Raw genomic sequence first — 21,273 nt, 5'->3', positions numbered from 1 at the left:
GTGGTTCTTTAACCTGAACAAACTCTAACACAGCATATTTTCGTAAATACTCAAAAAAATAAATATTTTAAAAAGATATTTTAAAAAAGGTACTTTTATAAGTACCGAGATAAAAAAGTTTAGTTAAAAAACATGTGTTGTAAACATTCTATGTTTTAAATACTCTGTTTAAGATTTTTTTTATTGGTTACCTTTATTACAATGTTGTACAGAAATTTAAAAAAAGTACCAAAGTTTTTGTTTTTCAAAGTCAAAACGTTTTTTTTTTCGGGCAACGCTTACACTGTGCGCCTCAGAGCACGATTTTTTTACACCTACTTTAAAAAGGGCACGACCGGGCACACGAGCATAACGAATTCGAGTAAAAATTCGAAAAACAAAGCTTCTAACTTCTAAATCGTGAAATTATTTTAGATTGGACTGACGAAGCGAATTATCAATCAGTCGAGCCTTTGTCACGACCTCGTTTTTCAAATGAAAATAAATCTAATATAACTCGGCAAACAAAAACAGTGGTAATTTGTTTTAAACATTATTTTGAGTGTTATCTCGCTCTGTTTCGTGAAGCGATTTGACATGGTGGAGGCTTAAATCGTTGGCAATTTGCTCGAAATCGTTATTCTATTTAATTGTTGCCAGGTCAAGTAGAAAGCACTGCCTATTACCAAATATTACGAGTGAGTTGACTTGAGTTGTATAAATTAACTTACACAACCGTAGTCAATATCATTTTAAGTAAGGCACGATGTGGTAAAGTTTCCGAGCTAGTGCAGTTTTTTGGTTATTTAAAAATCTTGAGTCTTTGTAAAAAGTCATTTTTTGCTAACTGATGCGCACTGGTTTTATTTCGTTTTGATTTTAGACTTCAAGCTGCAATAAAAACTATACTAGCTTAATTTGAATTAGAAGATAATGTATCAAAATCAACAAGTAAGTTACAAAGTTAGCTAAACCTTTGTTTTAGATTTTTTATAGTTTAGAGTTGTTTATTTCACGATGTAAAACTTCGAAATTTTTTATAGTTTATTTTCAGATACATTAAAGTTTTAAGAGATAGCTAAAGCTATTTGCCTAATTAAGTAGTTTTAAAGTTTCGTTGATTATCTCAATTCAAATTAAAATCTACTAAGAGCAGTTTTTTTGCTAGAAAATAGAGTATTTAAAATGGTAACGTCATGGTTTTGAAAAATTGCTTTTCAACATTGAATTTTCCATACTAAATTTCATTATTTAAACATTTTTGAGTACTAAATGTTATAAATACAAAAAAAAAATGTAACCTGTAATAAAACATAAGATGATTTTCAGTGTTTAAAAAGTCCAACAAATTTTAAAGTTGGGATTCACCCAAAAGATTTTCAAGTAATAAGTTATTTTTAAAACTAATTATTAAAAATTTTAGTACAAAAATATATCTTTTAAATCAAAAAGACAAAACAAAGCCGTAAACATTGATATAAATAGTCAAACAGGCGAGGACTTGAAAAATTAAAAACGATTATATGTCACATAAATCTCTATAATCAAACTATTTAGTTACCATTTGATAAAAATTATTCAAATTTTTTTTCGAAAAATTTCAAGGTTGAAAAACAAAATAAAAGGATTTTAGTGAGTTAAGTTTTAATCACGAATTTTTTATCTTGAAAAATTTCAAAATAACTTTATCGTGACATGATTTCTACAAGTTTATTTATATTTTGCAAATTTTATATAAATTATTAAAGGTAAATTGGTAAAGCAACCATTCAAATTTAATCCTATAAAAATTTTTTTTAGTAAAAAAAGTTTTATTTTTTCATAAGTTTACAAAGTCGTGACGTTAAGTTTGTTTTGGTGTTAACTCCTTTTTTCTTTTTTGATTTTATGCAAATGCTAAACTTATACTGCAAAGTCGATTATTCAAATTCAATCCTGTGAAAAGTTTGAGCAAAATAAAACTTTTTTTTTTCGTGAAATTCGTGACATTAGTTATTTTATCGGTGGTGTTAATTTGTCACTAGTCATTGCATGTTTAGTCGTTATCGCCACTTTAAAATAAACCGTTGCGGTGTTCAGATGTCATTTCAACAGTGGTACTGTATTAGGTTGTTAAAAAGTTGACCGAATAAAACATTACTTTTGATTTTTTTTTAGTTCGTGACATTATTTTTCTCTTGTTGGTCGTTTTACTTTCACTATCATACATAAAACGGTTGATTCATTCCACGGTAGTTTGGTGTCTTGACACTTTTAAGTAAACATTGTTTGGTTATTAACTTACGTTTAAGTAGTTGACTGGATTTAGTTGTTCAAATTTAAAGCATTTGATTGTTTACTTGAATGTTAACCTTGAAAAAAGTACTGTTTCAAAAGTCCAAGCCATTATGTATTTGCTATGTAAAGTATATGTTGTAAAATATTGATTTTTAATAAATCAATCGTGACTTAGTTATTATTATTCATGCTAGGCAGTTATACTTTATTAAAATCTTCACGTAGCACAAAGTTATTTACTTACTTTAACCTTGAAGTGTACCTTGTTACCGTGGTTATGAACAATTTTTATTTTAAAACTTCGACCCTGTGTGTAGTTACAAAGTTATTTGTAGTGGTGAAATAGAGGATATTTCAACAGTTAGTTTGTTTTACAGTAGCAATTTATCTATATATAGCTTCCAAAACTTAGTTTTTCATGACCAACTTTTATGATAATATCATTTATCACAATGTTAAGCTGAAAGCCTTAGTGAGAACATTTTAGTAGCTGTAGTTAAAATTTGATTTACTAATTTTATTTTTATAAGACAGCATTATTCTAAAATGTTTTTTTAATATAGTTTAAATAAGCACTTATTTTGTAATCTTTATTCAAAATGTTAGTCTGAATCTACATTGGAAGTAAAAAAACCATTCAAAAGTTATTATTATTTTTTCTTTGTTTAATAAATATTTTGTGTATCTAAGTCTTAAAAGCTTTTAAAAATTGTTATTTATTTAATGTTGTTAAGCTAGCTATAAGTTAAAAGAAAGAAAATTTGATTGTAACTTTTATTTTTTACTAAAATGTTTTAAAGTAGTATAAATCTTGTTTTAAGAAATAGCGAAAGTATTTAAAAAAAAGTTTCAAGCTTGTGTGTGGTAGAAGTTAAAACAACAATATATTGATTGCTATCTAAAAAAAGAGCTAATAAGTCTATTAACGATTCAAAAATAAAGTTAGTTTTGTCACATATTTTAAAATATTAAAGACTGGTTTACTTGAACTTAAAATAAATGGCACAAGAAATAGTACTTAAGCTTAAAAAATATTTTTCATGAGTCAGATTTGCATATTGTAACTAAAAGTAAAAATACATTTTTTTGTCACGTATATCACAAAATTGTTCACATTAAACTCACTAATCATAACCACATAATTTTTATCAACAGATTTACTTCGTAAATTACAATTCATTTTAAAATGGACTTGTTCAACCTTATAATCTTTTCCTTGATGCACATTTCAACCGGTTTAGTGCAAAAATGCCCGATCGGATGCACATGCAACGTTGAAAGCACGGTAAAATGCACTTTTAAAGGCTTCAATTCTCTGAAAAACGCAAATGTTCTACAAAAAGAGGAAAATGTAGATATTCATGTGGGTTGCACAACTTTCGAGGAAAAATCTATAGACCTCTGGTATCTCAGAAGTTTCAGATCTATATCGTTGCAGGTGTGGCCTTGTCAAATAAAAAAACTGACAGGTTTAAGTGACGGGCCTGTCCAATTAAACCGGCTCGACCTTCGATACAACAGTTTCGGCCCTGCATTGAACTGCAACAGCCTTCCCACAATGCCTACGTTGAAGCATTTAAACCTCAAAAGCAACGGAATAAAAACGATTTCTCCAGAAGTTTTTACGAGCCGAAATTTTCCTGAGCTTGAGACTTTAGACTTGAGCTGGAATGCGTTAAACAGGGTTGGAACTGAGTTTGGCTTGCCAAGTTTAAAGGAAGTTTACTTGCAACACAACTCAATCAAAGCTGTTTACAACCAAGCGTTTATAAACAGCCCTTACTTATCTGTAGTCGACTTGCACAACAACAAATTGGACCGTTTTGAGTTCAACCACTTCATCAGCAACGTAGCTGTCGACCTGAGCGAAAATAAAGTTCTTAATGCAGTTTGCAGATGCAGAAAAGATGAAAATGTTGGAGTTAGAAAATCGCTGATGGCAACTTTGTTGGGTAGGTCCATGCCGTCTTGTAACAACCAGAACGGGTGTCTTTGGTGCAAAACGACTGAAAACAACCATATATTGGTGGCGCTGGTTGAACCGAACAGCCTCTACCCCATGAAGTTTGAGAGCATGGGCTATTGTCAGTCTGATGAGGTCAAGCTTGGAAGAATTACGAAGGAAACGAAGCAACTCAAGTTTGCAGACTACAGCAATTTTTTCAGTGATAGTTTCAACACCCTTATTGCTCATTGACTTTTCATAAGCAACCTTTCTTAAGTTTTTTCAAGAGTTTTTACTGATTTTGTTAGAGTAGAAGTTGCTAAACATGTTTTAGACTAGCTTGACGCCTCGAACAAGTATTGAGAACTAACAACAGAGTAAACTAAATATATTAAAATAAACTGCATCAAAATTTAGTTTTTAAGTTTCATAATACTGTAAAACTGCTTGTATTATTTCTAAAATGATTTAATCAAAAAAGCTAATGACAGTTAAAAAATACTATTTATTTTAAAATTTGGTAAAAGATTTTGTATACACTGATGTAAAGTAAGTTTTTACATTTGAAGCGCTTCTATTTAGTTTTAAAAGATTTTATATATACTGGTGTTAAATAAGTCAATACTTTTATAGCACTTCTTCTAGCTCTTAATTTGTATTTTATTAGCTGCAAAGTACAATACCTCAAAGATGTATAAACTTACTTTATTAAAAGTTAATCAGATAAATACTTTGCAAAGAAAACGGTTGTTTATTTATTTTAATTGTTGTTATTAAAAAAAATGTTTTCAAATTTAAACTTAAAGTACTTTATGTTCTATTAAACGATATCATTGATGCCTGTTTGGTTGTAAAGAGTAACAATTTTTTTTTGTGCATATACGTTTTTTTTGCTATATTTTTTACATGATTGAAACTAGCTAGGTAAGTTTAAATCGTGTCTGTATCGGATAGCTTAACTTTTTGATATTGTTTTACGTTTTAAACTATTTAAGTTTTAAGTTTTCCATTTTAGTGTCATTTAGTATAAAATTTTAAAAATCATACAATATGATTTCCTTGAACTTAACAAAATTATACGGGATAAAATTATTTTATTTATTTAAGTTATGTTAATTGTTTAAGTTTAAAACTTTTGAAATTTTTGATAACATTTTTAAACATAATGATATAGTATTAAACTTTTGATGCTAAAACAAAAGTTTCAGTATTTGAAGCTTTTACTTTAAAACTTAAGTTAATGTTGTGTAAATATTTATTAGTGTCTTGTTACTTTCATAATAAAAAAATAACTCAATAAATTATTAAGTAGTGTTATTTCTACTAGAACAATTGTTATATTACGAAATGACTATAATGTTAACTGAGCTTTCATAAAAGTGTTTTTATAAACTTAAGTAACAAAAAGTGTTTTATTTTCATAACTTAAAAGCCTAATTTTATTTCAAAAGAAAGTAAAAATAAATCTAGTCAAATAAACCCCTAGCTATAATTGCTTAATGTAAGACAATCATCTAGTAAAAACTAAAAGTTAGATAGTTATGTTAGATAAAATTTTAACATTAATTATATTAACATACATAAGTTTAAATTATTAATGAATTAAAAGAATTTATATAATCACTTTGTTATTATTAAGTAGTAGCTTAAACAATCGCTTAAAAGCGTTAATAATTTAATTTTTAAATTTTAATTGTATTTTCACACAAAACGTCAAAAAACAAGGAATTAAATACAGTTTAAATGTACACATATTAGCTTTTATTAAGTGTTGTTACAAAACACCAAACAATAGTTTTAATTTTGACTTTTTCTAAGTCTCAAGCCAAAACTTTAAAGCGATCACTCAAAAGTGTTAATTTATTTTTCGGCACGACACCATGCTCTTGTGACGTCACAATGAAATCGAAATCGTGACAAAAGAAAGTCGCCGCTCGTTTGATTGCTTCCGACGGTAAACAAAGTCGTGTGGGTGGCACAAAATATTGTACCGGGTAATTAGGTTTTTCTGTACAAAAATAACTTTTTGCTGAACTTTATTTTCATTTCACTTTATAGCTGCTTAATAGTTACATCAATAAATGTGTAAGGCAAGATTCTTTCAAAAATAATTTAAATATCAAAGTTTTATTTTTTTTTATGAGTTTTTTTAAGAAAATTACCCCTTGGCAAACAAAGTGGGTCGCACAAAAAATATTTAAGAAATTTTTTCATTATTCTTAAATTATGACTTATTGATTCTTAAATTTAAAACATTATGTACACAGTTGAAATTTTTACAACAGAATTTGGTAAACAAAAATATGTCTATTGCACAATATTATTTTAACAGTTAAGTATTTTTTGTATATACTTAAAATTGATACATATTGAAAAAATTGTGTTTACAGATGGAAATTATCTAAAAAAGTTAAGTGTTTTTAAACGAAAGTTATATGTGTGGTACAAAAAACTTTAAAAGAATTAAGTTTTTTCTGTATAGATTATTAATAAACTAATTAATACTGAAATATGAAAATTTTTTGTACAGAGTTGAAGTATATAAAACAAAAATTGTTAAATAAAAATATGTGTACAGCATAATTTATTTTTTATAGCTCTTAATGTTTTTATTTTAGATTAAATTGATACTCGAGCTAATCAAAGTTCGCTTATTTAATGTTTTTTTTTAATTTTAGAAACTATTTGAAATTATTATCTTAGACTTCTGTACAGCAGTTATATTTTTCTGAACTTAAATGTGAAAACATTTTTATAGCTTTGCTTTAAAATAAATTCTTTTGGTATAACAACAACAGAAAGCTTTATTTTAGTTGTTCATAAAAAGCTTCAAACTAATTCTAACAGCTAAAAAATTAATTTCAGATTTAATGCACTTACGGGTTTAAAAGTTTATTAAAGGAAAATAGTGCAACAAAAAAAAAAAAAGTAATCGTAAAAAATTTAGCTTTCATTACTTATAACAATTATTCCTTTAAAATTAACTACAAACGAAATAAAATGAACCTAACTGAACTAAAACATTAAAATAGTTTTAATTGAAGATTAAAACTAATTTTGAAAGTCACTGTTAAACTTTTAAATCCGGCCTAAAAGTTTTTAATTTCACACAAACCAAAATACTCGTACGAGCAGTAATTGTCGTCGAGTGCAAAATCTGGCAAACGATCAAGTCCGAACTGAATACAACCACAGTCCTGCGACTTATCTTTGTCATTAGGTTCCCCTTGAGCCCACTGAAACAGGGTATTACCCTCGGTTGGGGCGAATTCCACGTCATCTGCGACGTATTTCCACTTCCCTTCCTTATTGCGGTCGTCAATTCCAACCCAGACCGTTTGCCCGTGATCATTGATAATGCTGTGGATTTCCCTGCCAGCAAGCATTATGACGTCACAAAAAGGTATTAGTTATGACGTCACAAATTGAGTAGGTTTACAAACGCTATGACGTTTCGAAATTTTACTACAATAAGCTGCTAATTTAAAGTATGTTACTTTTTGATTTAATTAAACTTTTTATTGCTTGCAAAAGCAGAAAAGTACGATTTAATATGTGCTAACACTTGAACAACTTTGTATATATTTAGTGTTGTAATTGGTTTTCAAGAGTTTTAAGAAATCATTGTTATAAAACGTATGTAAAAAGTTAATTTTCTTATATTAAAAAACAAAATAGTACATATGACAAAATTTTTTAACACAAAGATTTTGAAAATAACAAATAATTTTTTATGCATGTGCTTTAATATCTGTTCAGTAAAAAGCGTTGTAAATTTTTATTACAATTCTAGCCAACTAACTCCTTATATTTTTCACTGAACTTTCTCATACTGTAACTTAAAAGGTCTCCACCCATTTCAGCACATTCCTTTCTAGCTTGGTCGAAATTTCCTTTCATAGATGTAACTTGAAAAATGTACTCTGTAAAAAATTGCTGCGATTCGTTCGTGGTAATGTTAAAAACTTTGTTATATAGTTCTAGCTAGTGATGTACCGGACCCGGATCCGGATAGTTTTTTTAAATTAGAATCCGGCCGGATCCCGTTTATAGGTACAAAAAGACCCGGATCTTTTTTCATATCAAGATCCGGAAGCGGATTCTTAATATTCTAAGTTGTTTGTAATGTAAATAGTATAAAAACTACTATGTACGATAATGCAATTTTACATAACTAACTAGTAACTAAGTATATTTGTGTAAAAATTATCTTTTATGTGGTATATCTAACTAAATCCTTTTGAATTTTGAAAAATTACAGTTCAACAAAAATTTAAACAAAAATAATAATGTGCTGCTAAAATAATTAAATAATAAGATAGTTCATGATGTGTTAGTTTATTAAGGTATATTTAAAATTAACAATTAAAAATAGTAGCTGGTACTTTGCTAATTTTCTGAACAATATTTACATTTTCACGAAAATGACTCTTATTAATTTACACATGGTTTGTTTATGAAAAATAAGTTTCTTTTTGGTCTTTTTTTACTAAGTAGATCCGAATCAATTTAAAATAAAGGTTCGATTTTAAAATAAGGTTCGGATCCGGTTCCCGCCGGATATTAACAGAGATCCGGCCGGAACCGGATCCGAATATTTTATTAAAATCAATATCCGGCCGGATCCTGATATCAGACAAAAATGGCAATATCCGGTCGGATCCGGACCCGGATATTGAGTCCGATACATCACTAGTTCTAGCAGACCTTTTTTTTGATAGTTTAAAGTTTTTTTTTTGTAATTTTTGTCGATCTTAAAAAAAAAGAAAGTGTATTCAAGCTTGAACTATAAAGGTTTAATCAATCAAAAGTTTAAGTTGAACTCCTATTTTTGTATTAAAAAAGTATTGCAGACATTAAATATTTTTAAGTTGTGAACTATAAAGGGTAAAAACTGTTTTTTTTAATTAAGACGTTTGCTTTAAAAAGTTTATTTACAAAAATATACAACAAACACTGTTAAAAAAAGATTGCTGCTGTAAATTTATAACAAAATGGCAAAAAAAAATTAAACTAACTTTTTATAGTATGTTTCGGGCAGGTGGGAAATTTTGTCCATTTTCCGTTCAAACAATTTATAGATGATTTGAAAATTAAGTTGAACTCTTCTGCTTCTTTACCATATTTACAAGTGAAATTTAATACACTACCATCAAAGTTTAAACCGGATGTTACGTCATCATAAGTCGCATCCGGTATTTCTGGCGGTGTATCACAGGCTAGAATTGTTATAGTTTTAAACTTTGTTATATATAAATTTCATTGTATTTAATGCAAAACTTAAAAAAAAGTTCTTTAAACTATAACTCCAATTGTACTTTCCATGAAAGTATGAAAACATTAAAAGTTAAAAGTAAGATGATTAGACTATAGTACTTGGTATGTACTGACAATTGTACTTTTTTTTTGACAGTAGTTAACAAAATTTAAAAATCAGTATCACTGAATTTTATGATTAATATGATAATTTTTTATAACTAGTTAGTTACTAGTTTTACTTATAAACTTAAAGGTTTAGAACAACATGTAATGGTAAGTGTAGTACATATTTTGTAGTGTAAAAGTAATTAAATTGAAATTAAACAAGAAAAAAACACCAAAAGTATAATATATAAATTTTAAGCGAACTTCTATAGACTTTATCAAAAGGCCATGTAATTATTAATGTTATAACAAAAACCTAAAGTATAGATACTAGAACAAACCTAATAAGCATTTAGGGTTCAGAACTTGACTGCTCCAATTTCCATTTTGTTGGCAAATGTACTCAGATGTATTAGAAGATAATTTATAACCGTCATCACATTTAAACGTAACATGTGTGCCGGCAACTGACCTAATTCTTTCTGGTTTGTAATTGACAACAACTCTTCCGTTTGATACAAATTCCGGTAATTCTGCACAGCCTGTGAAAATTTAGTATTTGGAATGTTTGCTAAAAAGTTTATTTAGTTTTTAACTTAAACCAAACACGTTTTCACACCACACCTAGCAATATATATTTAAGATCAAATAAAGGTTTCTTACTTATGGTTAAGTAATGTTTATAAGTATTTTTAAGTGTGTAAAAAACCATAAAATTAAAAGCAAAATGAGAAGAAAAAACATTTAAATTAAGTAATTAACGTATATAAAAAAAATCTTTAAATTTCAAAAGAAAAGCATAAGTTTCTTATGAGCATTATTCTATACAAAAGCACATACTATTTAAGCTCATCTACATTTCGGTAACTATTACTTTTAAAATAGTTGAATAAAAAAAATTAAAACAAAAGCTATTGAAACATTGTAAACTTTTTATTAAGTTTTTTAATGTTACATGGCACAAATATTTAAGAGAAAATATCAGCGAAATAAATAAAACAAAAAATAGTTATTGTTTTTTACTAAAAAAAATTTTATTCTGCATAAAAATGTTAAAATACAGATAATGTAAAACTATTTACTTTTACAACCTTTTATTATAGAAAATAAATTGATTAACATGCTACTTTGAAAATTTTTTATGATAATTAAAAAAATAATCTAACTAATATGCTTACTTGTAGAACTTTTACTTTTATTATTTTCAACCAAAATAATAATTATACATATAAAGATAGATGCTAACACTGTCAGAATAAACTTTACAAACTTGTTTTGTTTGCATTTGTCTAATAACATTTGTTTATCCATATGTTTCTCTGTTACTAGCTGTATATACAACTAACTTTAAAAGTTAGAACTTTTAATTTAGCTGTTGATAAGGAAGCAGAAAGTAATAAACTCCCAACTTGAAATTAGCTTTCCAGGAATATTGTGATAATGAATGAGGCTTAAATTATACTTATCAATAAACTGTATAAATCACGTAGAATTTTAAGAGATTAAGTTTAGTAAAAGCACTGAAATACTTTTGTTTTTGTTACATATTTAATAGGTAAAAGATAACTTATTGACATTGGATAAAAAAACTGATGCTTGAAAATAGTTGTTTAGTTTTCAACTTTTAGTTTTATTTTAAACTAATAATAATAACTTTTGTTATTGAAGTATTGGTAACAGGTTTTTAAGAAAACTTTAAATGCAGTACATATTTTCTAAATTCAGTTTCTAGTGTTTGGGTTATTTTTCTAGAAAAAATACATAAAATTATGACACAAAGGTCATATTCAATGACAAGTGTATATTCTATGGACACTTAGTAATAAAATTAAATGGATAATGAAAATTTTCAAATTAACTTTTTTTTGTTCTATCAACAACCGTGTACTAATTCACTATGTACTCATACAATTTTTAAATTAAATTATTTAAATTAATAAGCTATAAACAAAAAAATAGTTCTTTATATGATGAATAAATTTGTTTTTTTTTTTTATATTCGTAATAACAAATTTATTCAAAAGTTTTGTGGAAATATTAAAAATATTTACTTTCCTAAGTTGTAAAGTTTATTGTAATGTAAGCATAGTTGCTTGAACTTGTTTTTTAACTTTTATTAGTCCAGTGACTTATATTGTCATTTATTTAATCTTTAAAGTTTAAACTAAAAGAAGAATAAGTTAAAGCACCACTTCATTTAATAAAACGGTAATTATAACGAATCAGATTTTGGGACCAATAAATCTTTGCCTCGAACTTTGTGTTAAATGTCAATATGTTAGTAGGTATTGTTAAAACTTCCTAAAAATCCTTTCCAGAACACAAATAAGCAAATTGGAACGTAATATTTGTAATATTTGTCTTTTTTTATTCCTTTAGTTGTCGTAGAAGTTCTTCCTATGATATTTATTTTTTAATTTTTTTTATTTTGTCATTTAGAAATTATACTGCATATTTTAGCTATTTTTAACAAGGCTTATAAGTCTTAGTAAACAAAAGTACAAAAAATTGATTAGAATTGCAAAGTATAAAAACATTTAAGATCAGATAAAGAGTAAACTATTGAACTAACGTATAAGCTAACTGGAAAGTATAGTAACGTTATAATGTATACATGGCAATATAACTTCTAATCCAAACACTTAGATTCTAGTCAAACTTAGTTTTTATTTAAGATTCGAACAAATTTATATACCTTTGCAACGTGAGATAGACTTTTGAGTAGTTTTAACAATTAAATAAAAATTAGTAAATTTTACTATAAACCGTTTTAAAGTATGTACAAAATCGATATTTAGTGTTGTTTCGTTCACAAAACCATAAAGTGATAGGTAAATTTAAAGTAATATAAATGGTTAATTATAATAAATTTAATTAACAAAAACTAAAATGTTAACAATTTTAAAGCTACTGACGGTTAAGTTTAGCAATGTCTTTTTTAAAATTTTTCAAGTTCGGAATATTACAGCACAAAGCAGGTATAGCTATGCTTAAATTTTTGTTATGATTAAATATAGGAAGTTATCATTGCAAAACACAAACTAAACTACTACAACAAAATAAAATGTTTAGAAAAGTAGCATAGTAGATTCCGCTTCAGCGCTGTGGCATCTTCTAACGGTTTGAGATAATCTATAAATATAATTATGCTGTAGATTCACATTTTAAGTATTTTAAATCTTAGTTTGTGCCAGTTTTGCACAAAACGTCATTTTTCTACGGCAGAAGGAAACGCTTAACAACTAAAGGTAAAAGGTAACAGTGATAGTAAATACATTAAAAAAAAAATTATAATAATAAATAAAAAACCGATCAAGGGTGAAGGTTAGGTAACAGTGATGATAAAATAAAGACTGAAAACTAAAGTTTTAACCCGTGCAAAAGTTTCAAATCCGTGTAAAAGTGTACTTTAGTGCGTTTCTCACAATTAATGGTAAATTATATGTTTATACATAATAAAATAGAAATTAAGCCAAGTTTAAATCCTTTAACAAATGTATATTAAACAGATACCAGGTACATTCAGACAAATTATATAACAATTAACTTGTTTAAATTTACCATAGACTAAACTAAAGGTTCTTGAAACGACACATTTAATAACTTTAAACGGTAACCACTAAATAAACTTATTACTCAATACAAATTATTTTTTGACGCTTAAAGTCTTTCAATCTTGAAAAGGTGTAGACAGAAAAAAAATGTTTTAATGAATTTTTTTTTAGCAACTTTTTAATATGCTGTTAAACTGTGTTTTTCTAACTAGATTAAGCATAAAACAAAGATAATAAATTATGTAATACATTCTAGTTTAAATGTAATTATTTAAACTTTTAATTTAGTAAGATACATTAACTCAATTGGTAAATATCATAAAGATTTTAGCTCGACTATTAAATAGGTAGATTCAAAAATTTAAACAGATTAGTATGATATTTTTTTGAAGCATTGTTCCAAAATTTGTTCTAGTTTGTATTTGAGAATAAGTTTAATACTATTTAAGTATTCATGAACGAAAACTTTCAAATGTAAATTGAAAAAAATGATTTCGTGTAATTTTTTGTTCTAGTAAACTTCAGGAATGATAGTGATTAGATTAAATTAAACGTTCAATAAAGTCTAAGTTTTTAGGTATCTAATGGTTGTTTTTTTTATTAATATTATTATATTTAATTAGTAAAAAGTTAGCAGTTTTGCAATCTATAAGAGTAAGAAATGTTAAAAAAAAAATTTAATGTATCTATGGATAGCATCTTAAATTTTTTCATAATGGTAAGAATATCAGTCTCGAAACTTTACCCCTTGCAACTATAACAATACTTTGAACCAAATGACTAGAATAGTTGTTTCATATACTAACTTTTTAAAACTAAGAGGAATTTGAAATTGAGCTCATTTTAATACGCATTCGACAAAATTTTTCAATAATAGTTAATTGTAAAGTAAGACTTAAAACTAAAATTGTAATAAATTTGAGAAAACTTTTAATTTAACGAAATAAGATCTGAAAACTTTTATTATAAAAGAGAAGTTTTTATAAACATAATGTTGACTTTGGAAGGTTAAGCCTGCAGTTAAACGATTATTTTGATCACAAATTCAAAATGCTATAAATAAGTAAAGTGTTTTGAAGAAGACTTTTAAGAAAAGTGAACTTTTTCTTATAAACATTATATTAATTTAACTTTAAAAACAAAAGTGTAGATGCTATAATCGAAGTAAAAACAAACATTTTTATGTTAGTTTTATAAAACTTAAAAACTCTCAAAGTGTACTATATCCCAAATTGTATTTATTAAGCTTAAGGTAAAACAAACAAAAGTGTTTTTCAACATAAGAATTAACGAAAATTTATTTAATCAGATTCTTATTACAAATCAATTTTTCGCCGTGTGTTTTTAACATAAGCATAAAAAGTTACAAAAGTCCGTAATGTTTCTCCAAGGTAAAATTTCTTAATTTGTCATTTTTCGATTTTCAATTATGACGTAGCAAAGAAACAACTAAGGCAAAATTGTTTTCGTACAGCTGAAAATTTAAAGTGCAATTGCAGGCAAAGTAGAATTTTACAACAAAGTTTACAGGCTTTTATTGATTACAAAAAATAAAAGCTTTAATATGTGGTAAAGACCCAAGTTTCGTCATCGATTGACTTTTGAATAAAAGTTTCATCCGAAAAGGGAAGTAAGTAAGTTAAATCTCTTTTAATTTTATTCAAAAAACTTTTGTTCTAGCTTAAATTAGTTGTAGTTCAAGTTTTATAATCTTGTTAAAACCTAACCATTTAAAGTTGATATCAATAATGGCTCAAATATCATTAGATGAAAGCATTGAATGTTGATAAACTTGTAAATAAAAATATTATGTAAAACAAGTGCACATGTTTTGTAAGTTGGTTATGTACTTATTAAGTTTGTAATAGCTGTCTATATTTTAGAGTTTATTTTAAGTGGAATCAATTAGATTTTTTACAAGGTAATTTTAGCTTTTATTAGCTTATGAGTCAGTTTGTTGTTTACTTTTTTTTTATTTTGGTATACACCTAATAAAACCACTAGTTTTTTGAAACCACAAAACCAGAAGTTGTGAGTTTCATGAACTTCGTTGTATTTACAATTAATAACCTTAGTTGTTCGTATTTAAGATCAGTTTGTAAATTTTTGGCTGAATACTAGCTGATTCTTTTGTACTGTTAACTATGTTGTATAGGTAATCAATTGATTTTGCGAGTTTAAATCTATAGTTTTAGTTCAGATGTTTCTACTATTATTTCATGTGAAAAAATTTTAATAGAACTAATACAAGATAATTCATTCGTTTCAATGACAAGCAACATCATTACATTTCTCAAAAGCTTTTATACCCTTATGAAGACTTTGATGAATAATCTACGCTATAGTGGTAATAAAATTTAAATTTGTCACAAAAAAAACTTTAAGAACAATGTGATATTTAATTTACTTTCAAACAAAATTTACTTTGTAAAATGAACTATTTGAAAGCATGTTGGTGCAACTTTTATTTTGCTGTTTAGTTTGTTCAAGTATTGATTTAAAAGAATTTTTTTGTAGTAACAATTTTTGTCCGCCTTAGCTAGTTTAAATAAACTTTCTTTTTAAGATAACAACAAATAGTTTACTTAAAAAAATACAAAAATATGATTTTTATTTTTTTACTAATAAAAAATTGTTACTATGTATGAAAATAAAACATCAATATTAACATTTTATATAAACTATTATCAACTTACCAAAGTTAGTACTACAAAATATCGAACTAAACGTTGTATAACTGGCTCACGAAGTATTTCGAAATAACTTTCACATATAAAACTGTTACGCAACATACTATATCCGATAATTTGCCTCTATTTTCGATTTCATTAGTTTTTTTGGCATGTGGTTTTCCTACATGAACATGTTCGATATTATACTTTTTACATAAACCCGTTATGCAATGGTTTTATTTTTTTATTAAAATTGTTTTAAGTTATTTTTCTAAATATTTTTGTTAGTAGGTATAGTGGTTCATAGTCATTTTTGAATGTATACAATATGTATATGGTAACAGTTAAATTAACTATAAATTTATTTAATAAGTAAAAATTTAAAAATTCTATATAATTTCTACAACTTGTTATACAGAGTTAGATCTTCCCATTTATTTTATTTTTCATTGGTTCTCCGTTGGCATGTAAATACATACAAAATACACGTGACGTTTGCGCGCTGCAGTTATAATCATTGCTGCTAGAAAGTTTTAGGTTTTGAAAAGTTTTCAGTCAAAAATCGATGTCTGGTAGTGATTTTGTTTGTTTTTCTAGTTCTTTTTTTTTCTTTTTTCCTTGCTTTTATTTTTCATTTTTTGTGTCTTACATTTATGAATTTCTGCTAAAAAAGTTTTTGTTTTTGAAAAGTTTTCAGCAGCAAGAATCAATGTATAATAAAATTTTAGTTTGTTTAGTACTATATTTTCTGGAAATAACTAAACAGGTTCGTGTCTTTGTTAAATTTACGGTTTAAAAATATTTTTGAAGAAAATTCGTTAGCCGTAACTTCGATTGATTAAGTTATGAAACTTACTCAAGTATATAAATTTGTATTATTTTTTTTTGCCATCGATACTATATCAAAGAATTTGTATTATTGTAACTGTTGTTTGCATAAATAATAAACTTTAACTTTATTTTTTATACGCTTTAATAACTTTTATTAAATTCAGCTTCAGAATTTTTTTTTATATTTATTTATGCTCTTAAAAAATTTAATTTTAATTTTTTCCTTTTGTGCTGTAAACTTTTTATTGTAGATAAAACGTTTTTTAATTGTTCACTTACGTAATAATGAATAAGTTTAAATTATAAACTGAATTTTTATTTCTTTTATAACATTCTAAATTGCATATAACCTTTAGCTGTATAGTTATTATTAGTAAACAACAAATACATAACCGAGTATTTTAAGTAATTATAGTATGTAATTTTGAATCGAAACTTTAAAATAGGTTTAGTTTAAAACTTACTTCCTAATGTGTTTAAATTTATTTTTCATCAAGTCTTTAATCGTTACAGCTGCTATTTTGAGTTATACATTTTTTTACTGTTTCGTTTTAGTTCAAACGTATTAAATTTATTTTTATGCACTAAACGCTTTGAAAGTTGTAGTTATTAAAACTTTGTTTTAAAAGTTTGTACTTCAAAGAAGGAGTTTTGTTTGATTTTTATAGCCTCATAAGACTGAAGGTTTATTTGTTTATACAGTTTTATGTTTTTACTTTTTTATTCTATGAAAATATACTCTCTAACTGTCAGAATTTCGCTATATATATTTATTTTATAAGTTTTCTTTGTTTTGAAGTTGAGTTTTGTAACGATCATAAGTTTACTTGACGTAAATACAAAAATAAAACAAAGTATGTATAAAAAGTTGATAAAAATAAACCATTTGTTTAGAATTGTTTTTTAATACTTTTAGAACTCTAATGTATATATTTATGACGTATTTTTAAAATAAAGCTGTTTGTTTTATGTTTGAAAAACTCATAAGTTTATTTGACGTTTACGTACACAAGGTTGTTTTTCAATGTAAAAAGTCATGTGGTTGAACACTAGCCTTATAAAAGCTGCAAAAAGATTTTTTCTTTATCATTTTAAGAAAATTAGCGGGATAAACGTTCAAAAAAGGATTTTAAAGTATTTTAACTAGATATTTTTTAACTTTTAAGTTTTGAGTAGTTGCTTTAAAAATTAAATGCGTTTTTACTTTAATTAGTTTTAGTAAATTTTGTATACATAAACAATTATTTATTATTTCTATTAATTACTATTGAATTGGTATTTATTAAATTTTGTTTCCTTCTTAATTTTAGTTTCCTTTGTTTTAAATGCGCTAATTTTATTTTTAACTTGTGCTATCTATATATAGAACATTCTTTAATATTAGAACTTAGATTTTGGTTTATACTAGAAAATTTAAAAATTTTGAACAAACTCTCAAGATAGTGCTTTTTAAACTTTGATTACAGATGATAATTAATTTTAATATCTAAGCTTATTTAGATTTTTGTAACCTTAAGTTCTGCATAAATCTAACAAAAAACTAAGTTTATTTATTTAATAAATGTTTATGATTCATTATTTTAATTAGTGTTTTCCTATTTCTGGTATTAAAGTTTTTTTTGTAGTCTTTAAATTCAACTATAACCATTAATAATGTTTTACAATATGTTTTGTGATAAACTTATGCAAAATTTAAGGTTACACATTATTAAACAAACTTACTTATTAAGTTAAGTTATTATCTTGTAATTACAGTAAAATATACTTGTATAAAGTTTTGTAGTTGTTATATTGTTCTAAACAAAAACTATAAGCTTAAAATTTGAAGTAAATTTAATTGCAATAACTTAATTTCAACTAATTTTAGCCTTTTTTTCATATCCAATAAAGTATAATAAAAAGGTAATACACTTTATCAAATGTGCTTAAGTAATTTAATTTCCCTTATACTAAATCTTTAGCAGTTATTCAATAATTTAACACCATATAAATATTTGTTTTGCTATTTTTTGTCTAAATTTTATTTAAAGTGTTACTTCTTGACTTTGTTACGTTAAAGTTTCGTTTAATTTGAGTGCAAAACAGCTATTTTAACTTATATTTTAAATTAACTTATATAGTTTTGTTTTACTTTTTGTCCTATTTTAATTTATCAACTACATTTTTGTTGTTTTGATACTTGAGACTTAGACATCCGTAACTAACAAAGATTTGAAATTTAAATTGGTATAGTAACTACAAATTACATTACAGTATAGTAAAATACTTTGTATTTATTGTATAAATGCGATTTTTTAAGTACTTTGTATCAATTTACAGTTGTTTTTATCCAAACTTTACATTCAATAGTACAAAAAGTCTTTTTTAAGTTGCGGATATATAAATCTGATTGATTGATAAATTGTAAATTTCGCAAGTTTTCAATACTTTAGCAACATTGAGTTGATTGTTTCGACATTACTGAAGTTTTAAGAATCTTGAAAACCAATTCAAACCCGAATATTTTCATTATGTTACGTAAAAACTTACGGCAATAAAATTCAATCCATACACCAACCAATAAAAAATCGGAAACGCGATTAAATTTTTGTACAAAACAAAAACCACCACCAAAAACTTTTTGCCGCAGAAAACGAGAGAAACATAAAAAAGAAGTTCTCTCGAAATGTTTAAGTCTTCTTGCATGAGTGCGTTTTAGGCGCTACGTAGTAGATACTTGAGAAATTTTCTGCTGCCGTTCTTAAAACGTCGATATTTCGCTGCAACTTTTTCCTTCTTTTCAACTTTTTGTTCTTACTTGAGCTTTTTGTGCTGACAAGCGAAGTTGGACTTTGAACACATTTGAAATTTATTAGATTATGTTTTACTATTTTATTTAATTGTTCAAAAATAAACATGATTATTGAATTCTTTTGTTGAAGTTGTGTTAGTTAGACTTTGAACATAAAATTAAAAAAAAAGGAATTGTGACAAATTAGTTATTTGTAAGCAACTATATGTTATTAGATTTTTTTTTTTATGTTAAGTCAGTTTAATTCTTAAAAGCTTGTTTTGAATTTAAATTAAAAAATAATTAGAACATACTCACAAATAATATAAGTGTTTATTATAGTATTTTTTGTAACCATAAATAGTACTTTTAGGTATGTTTATTGTAGTTTTCTTTCTTTAGCTCTTAGTACAGGTCGTGGTCTTGATAAATGTAAATGATTAAACTAGTTCTTTAGTATAATTTATTTTTTTTAAATAAGCACAAGCTTAATAAATTTGTAAATGTTCTCAGTTGTTTATAAAATATTTAACTTTTTTTTATCATGGCCATGTAATAGTTTTACATTTGACTATAGTTTTCTACTATTTGATTTGCACAAAACACCATTAGATTATATTAAAGGCTTTAATTTTTTATCGAGTTTTTTATTTGTACGATTACACTACTATTTGTTTTTGGTGTCATTTTTTATTGTCAGAAAAGAATAAAACAACCATTTTTTGTCTTATTCTTGAAATGGCTGAGAGTTTTACAGCCTTAAATTAAAACATTAAACAAATTTCAAGAAGATGCAATCTATGACAATTACATATAAATATTTTCCATTTCAAATAACTAATGCAGAATTTTGAGCTGTCTAGTGTATTTGAAAAGTTTACTTAAAAAATATTTTACTAAAAACCAACACGCTTTACCATGAAATCTATATACGAAATAGTATAATTCTTTGTGTATAATTCTCGAAAGGGCATAAGATTTTATAGCCTCCAATTAAAACATTTATAAACTTTTCAAGAAGATTCAATGTATGATAATTGCATATAATTATTTCCATTTCAACTAACAACTGTAAAATATTAAGCTGTATGGTGTATTTGAAGAGCCTTAAATTAATACATTGAAATAAATTTTTCTTTAAATGATCTGAATAGTAATTGCATATAGTCTTTAATATAATAATTCCAAGTCTTAAATAAAAATTTCACATCCATAAGCTGTCTAGTGTATTTAAAGAGCTTAAATATTTTCTTTAAAACCAATACGTTTCACTATGAATACTAAATACGTGGGCTAAAACTCTTTATATTTTTAAGTTTTATACAATTCATTTGAAGTTGTATAGTAATTATTAAAGTTGTTCTTTTTTTAATTATCTAAAACTTAATAAGCTCTACGTTAGTTCAGTTTATAAAAGTACAATGCTTTAATTTTTTGTGTTTAATACACTTTTGTTTATTTGATGTATTATGTGAATTTTTTTAAATGTAAGTAGAATTGTTTGCTTTTATAAGACTAGAAATAATGTCTATACAAATACAAACATTAAGTTATTAGTGGTTGTTAAAAAAAAGCAGTAATATTTTTACAAATCCAATCTAAAACAATTTTATTAGTTACTTTATTTTGTTAGTTATTCTTCTCCCAGCTATAATGTAATTAAAGTTATACCATATTTTCAATACAGCAAAATTTTTTTTATCAGCATAAAAAAACAACAAATGAACAAGATTTAACCTTAATAAACGTTGTTTTTTAATATTTTTGTAATCTTTTTTGAGTTTTAATATTGAGTCAAGTTAGTTTATGAATTAGCCCTTTTAAATGAACTAAAATTTGTATTTTAATATAAAACATTAATTTCTGAAAATATAGAAAAAA

This window comes from Thalia democratica, chromosome 4 (assembly GCF_965202585.1).
Source record: "Thalia democratica chromosome 4, ktThaDemo2.hap1.1, whole genome shotgun sequence".
In the NCBI taxonomy this organism is placed as follows: Eukaryota; Metazoa; Chordata; class Thaliacea; order Salpida; family Salpidae; genus Thalia; species Thalia democratica.
Note: the sequence above shows the minus strand (reverse complement) of the source record.